Source organism: Ovis aries, chromosome 3, assembly GCF_016772045.2.
Source record: "Ovis aries strain OAR_USU_Benz2616 breed Rambouillet chromosome 3, ARS-UI_Ramb_v3.0, whole genome shotgun sequence".
NCBI classification, from domain to species: domain Eukaryota; kingdom Metazoa; phylum Chordata; class Mammalia; order Artiodactyla; family Bovidae; genus Ovis; species Ovis aries.
This window is the reverse complement of record NC_056056.1, coordinates 60,216,763-60,222,715: the sequence shown is the minus strand read 5'-3', so window position 1 is coordinate 60,222,715 and position 5,953 is coordinate 60,216,763.

Below are 5,953 nucleotides of genomic sequence, written 5' to 3'. Positions count from 1 at the left end.
AAAGGCCGCGCCTGGAGAGAAAGCTGGAGCGCCGCGCTTGCGTCCGCTCTCATTGGGTCCCGTGGGTTTGAAACCTGCCAATCGAAAATAGGGGAGGGCTGGCCCAAAGGAAATTGATGCGTTTCGGTTGGCTGTACACTTCAAGCCCCACCCTGGGGCCATTTGATTGGAAGAATGTACAGGGAAAGGGGCCGTTTTGGTATTGAAGACGGCTGGTTGGGCAGGAGGCGGAAGCCTCCCCACCCCTTTAAGGATGAGGTTTCTGGGTTGCTGTGCTTTCAGTTACGAGAAAGGTGGCCAGGACTGGCGACAGGGGGCTGCACCCGGGCCCCACAGACAAAGCACCTCCTCCGCCCTTTCAGATCCTAAGTTTCATATAAAAACAGTATAAAACCAAAATGATGAATTTGGCACGAGTATACCACGAGTATATACGAGTATATACCTCACGAGTATACTTCCTACTTTTTATGGGTCTCTAAAGTTAAATAATCTTAGTTCTTAGTACAGCAGTTCCTGGGTGCTCAGTCGCTTAAGTCGTGTCTGACTCTTTGTAACCCTATGGGCTGTAGCCCACCAGGCTTCACTGTCCATGAGATTCTGTAGGCAAGAATACTGGAGTGGGTTGCCATTTCCTCCTTCAGGGGATCATCCCCACCTAGAGATCAAACCCGCGTCTCTTAGGTCTCCTGCTTGGCAGGATTCTTTGTTAGCGCCGCCTGGGAAGCCCTAGTACGGCAGGGTGACTCCTCTTTGTTTTTCATTATGGTAAGATATACAAAGCAAAGCTTACCATTTAAGCCATTATTCGGTGTCATTAAATACATTTACAGTGTTGTACAATTATCACCATTGGTCCCATCACTTCATGGCAAATAGATGGGGAAACAGTGGAAACAGTGTCAGACTTTGTTTGTGGGGGGGCTCCAGAATCACTGCAGATGGTGATTGCAGCCATGAAATTAAAAGAGGGTTACTTCTTGGAAGGAAAGTTATGACCAACATAGATAGCATATGAAAAAGCAGAGATGTTACTTTGCCGACTAAGGTCCATCTAGTCAAGGCTATGGTTTTTCCTGTGGTCATGTATGGATGTGAGAGTTGGACTGTGAAGAAAGCTGAGTGCCGAAGAATTGATGCTTTTGAACTGTGGTGTTGGAGAAGACCCTTGAGTCCCTTGGACTGCAAGGAGATCCAACCAGTCTATTCTGAAGGAGATCAGCCCTGAGATTTCTTTGGAGGGAATGATGCTGAAGCTGAAACTCCAATACTTTGGCCACCTCATGCAAAGAGTTGACTCATTGGAAAAGACTCTGATGCTGGGAGGGATTGGGGGCAGGAGGAGAAGGGGACGGCAGAGGATGAGATGGTTGGATGGCATCACTGACTCGATAGACGTGAGTTTGAGTAAACTCTGGGAGTTGGTGATGGACAGGGAAGCCTGGTGTGCTGTGATTCATGGGGTCTCAAAGAGTCGGACACGACTGAGCAACTGAACTGAACTGAAAAAATTAATAAATAGGAAACCCCAGTAGATTAGGGAGACCAGCAGGGGGAGATGTCATATCCTGTGACCATAAGTAAATAAGTGAAAGTTGCTCAGTCATGTCTGACTCTTTGCAACCTCATTGACTGTAGCCTGCCAAGTTCCTCTGTCCATGGAATTCCCCAGGCAAGAATACTGTGAACATAGCAAGCCCAATAAGAAGAAGAAAGACTCCTTTTCCCTGACAAAGACTTGCCAGTGAAAAGCCAGGGACTCAGTTTATTACAATCCCCTTCCCCCAACTTTCTTTCTCCCCTCTATAAAAGCATTTTTCTTCACTTGACTTGAATGTGGTGGCTTGCTGTGGTTGCAGAACTCAAATTGCAATTTATGTAATTCTTTATACCGAAGTTGTTTCAAAGTTTAATGAACAAATTATCAACTGCAGGCAGTATTTTCCTTGCATTAGTTTCTACAATTAAAAAAATAGTGTTAAAACTTCTCTTTATAAAAAAAGAGACATATTTCCTTCTGAATGAAGTTAGCGTCCTGTCAGTAACGAAGAAGGGAAGACGGTGATTGTGTGGACTGCTAACAGTGTTCGTCATATTCTTCTCTCTCTGATGTCACTTTTAAGATTTTACCTACTATAGACCTACTAACATCTTCCAAATCTGTATCTAGTTCTAACTTCTCTTGAGTTCTAGACACATCATCATATGCTCACTGTACCTGGGTGTCCTGCCATTAGCTAAATTCATGTGTCTAAAATGGTACTTATTATGTTTTATCCTGGAGCTTAGCACTCCATGCGTGCTCAGTTGTTCACTTGTATCCAACCCTTTGTGACCCCGTGAACTGCAGCCTGTCAGGCTCCTCTGTCCATGGGATTCTCCAGGTAAGAATACTGGAGTGGGTTTCCATTTCTTTCTCCTGGGGATCTTCCCCATCCAGGGATCGAATTCATGTGCCCTGCATCTCCCGGATTGGCAGGTGGATTCTTTACCACTAAGCCACCTGGGAAGTATTTCCACCAAAAATACTGATTAAGACACCACTGCTCACCCACTACATTCAGTGCCCACAACCTTGCATCAGGCCACCGCCAACCCATGCCTCTGTAAGAGACTCCTGGATACACTCGGGCAAGTCTGGGTCAGTCTCTTTTCGGTCACAGCTCCTTTCTCCTGGGTCCAGGTGTGCATAAGTTTCTGTTTGTGCCCTCCAAGAGTCTGTTTCTCCAGTCCTGCGTAAGTTCTGGTGTCCCTATTGTGGGGTTAATGGTGATCTCTTCCAAGGGGGCTTATGCCATACCCAGGTCTGCTTTACCCAGAGCCCCTGCCCCTGTGGCAGTCCACCGCTAACCTGTACCTCTGCAGGAAACACTCAAACACAGTTCTGTCTCAGTCTCTGTGGGGTCTCTGGGTCCTGGTGTGCACAAGGTTTTTTGAGCCCTCTGAGCATCTCTGGGACATGGGGTAGCTCCTCTCGGCAATGCTTCTGCGAGATCTGTCGTAGCCGGTGCACTTCCGCCACGTGGTCCATCGCAGCTGGTGTCTGTTTTCATTCCAATCCCAAAGAAAGGCAATGCCAAAGAATGCTCAAACTACCACACAATTGCACTCATCTCACATGTTAGTACAGTAATGCTCAAAATTCTCCAAGCCAGGCTTCAGCAATACGTGAACCGTGAACTTCCAGATGTTCAGGCTGGTTTTAGAAAAGGCAGAGGAACCAGAGATCAAATTGCCAACATCCACTGGATCATGGAAAAATCAAGAGAGTTCCAGAAAAACATCTATTTCTGCTTTATTGACTATGCCAAAGCCTTTGACAGTGTGGATCACAAGAAACTGTGGAAAATTCTGAAAGAGATGGGAATACCAGACCATCTGACCTGACTCTTGAGAAACCTATATGAAGGTCAGGAAGCAACAGTTAGAACTGAACGTGGAACAACACACTGGTTCCAAATAGGAAAAGAAGTACGTCAAGCCTGTATATTGTCACTCTGCTTATTTAACTTCTATGCAGTGTACATTATGAGAAACGCTGGGCTGGAAGAAGCACAAGCTGGAATCAAGATTGCCAGGAGAAATATCAATAACCTCAGATATGCAGATGACACCACCCTTATGGCAGAAAGTGAAGAGGAACTAAGGAGTCTCTTGATGAAAGTGAAAGAGGAGAGTGAAAATGTTGGCTTAAAGCTCAACATTCAGAAAAAGAAGATCACGGCATCTGGTCCCATCACTTCATGGGAAATAGACGGGGAAACAGTGGAATCAGTGTCAGACTTTATTTTTGGGGGCTCCAAAATCACTGCAGATGGTGATTGCAGCCATGAAACTAACAGACACTCACTCCTTGGAAGGACAGTTATGACCAAACTAGATAGCATATTAAAAAGCAGAGACATTACTGTGTCAACAAAGGTCCATCTAGTCAAGGCTATCATTTTTCCAGTAGTCATGTATGGATGTGAAAGTTGGACTGTGAAGAAAGCTGAACACTGAAGAATTGATGCTTTCGAACTGTGGTGTTGGGGAAGACTCTTGAGAGTCCCTTGGACTGCAAGGAGATCCAACAAGTCTATTCTGAAGGAGATCAGTCCTGGGTGTTCATTGGAAGGACTGATGCTAAAGCTGAAACTCTAGTACTTTGGCCACCTCATGCAAAGAGTTGACTCATTGGAAAAGACTTTGATGCTGGGAGGGATTGGGGGCAGAAGGAGAAGGGGACGACTGAGGATGAGATGGTTGGATGGCATCACTGACTTGATGGATGTGAGTTTGGGTGCACTCTGGGAGTTGGTGATGGGCAGGGAGGCCTGGCATGCTGCAATTCATGGGGTCACAAAGAGTCAGACATGACTGAGCAACTGAACTGAACTGAGCCTCTTTAGTGTGTGTGGGATTTGATTCTAAACGTGATTTTGCCCTTCCTACAGTCTTGCTGGGGTTCCTTTGCACTTGGACATGAGATATCTCCTCAAAATCGCTCCAGCACCCTGTAGCCACTGCTCCAGTGCTGCTCAGCTGCCGCTCCAGTGTGGCAATGTGTACATGGGACCTTTTGAAGGAGGTCGCCATTATCTTCATTACCTCCATCATAGTTTGGCCCCAGGTGGATAAAAGGAAGGGAACACAGCCCCACCCATCAAGAGAAAATTGGATTAAAGATTTACTGAGCATGGTCCTCCCCATCAGGACAAAACCCAGTTTCCCCCTCAGTAAGTCTCCACCATCAGCAAGCTTCCATAAGCCTTTTATCCTTCTCCATCAGAGGGAAGACAGACTGAAAACCACAATCACAGAAAACTAACCAATCTAATCACATGGACCATATCCTTGTCTAATGCAATGAAACTATGAGCCATGCCATGTAGGGCCACCCAAGATGGATGGCTCATGGTGGAGAGCTCTGACAAAATGTGGTTCATTGGAGAAGGGAATGGCAAATCACTTCAGTATTCTTGCCTTGAGAACCCCATGAACTGTATGAAAAGGCAAAAAGATAGGACACTGAAAGATAAACTCCCCAGGTCGGTAGGTGCCCAATATGCTACTGGAGATCAGTGGAGAAACAACCCCAGAAAGAATGAAGAGATGGAACCAAAGCAACAACACCACCCAGCTGTGGATGTGACTGGTGATGGAAGTAAAGTCCAGTACTATAAAGAGCAATATTGCATAGGAACCTGGAATGTTAGGTCCATGAATCAAGGCAAGTTGGAAGTGGTCAAACAGGAGATGGCAAGAGTGAACGTTGACATTTTAGGAATCAGCGAACTAAGATGGACTGGAATGTGTGACTTTAACAGATGACCATTATATCTATTACTGTGTGCAAGAATCTCTTAGAAGAAATGGAGTACCCATCATAGTCAACAAAAGGGTCTGAAATGCAGTACTTGGATGCAATCTCAAAAACAACAGAATGATCTCTGTTTGTTTCCAAGGCAAACCATTCACTATTACAGTAATCCAAGTCTGTTCCCTGACCAGTAATGCTGAAGAACCTGAAATTGAATGCTTCTATGAAGACCTATAAGACCTTCTAGAACTAACACCCCCAAAAGATGTCCTTTTCATTGTAGGGGACTGGAATACAAAAGTAGGAAGTCAAGAGATACCTGGAGTAAAGGCAAATTTGGCCTTCGAGTACAGAATGAAGCAGGGCAAAGGCTAATAGAGTTTTGCTAAGAGAACGCACTGGTCATAGCAAACACCCTCTTCCAACAACACAAGAAAAGACTCTATTCATGGACATCATCAGATGGTCAATACTTAAATCAGATTGATTATATTCTTTGCCGCCAAAGATGTTGAAGCTCTATACAGTCAGCAAAAACAAGACAGGAAGCTGACTGTGGTTCAGATCATGAATTCCTTATTGCCAAATTCAGATTTAAATTTAAGAAAGTAGGGAAAACCATCAGATCATTCAGGTATGACCTAAATCAAA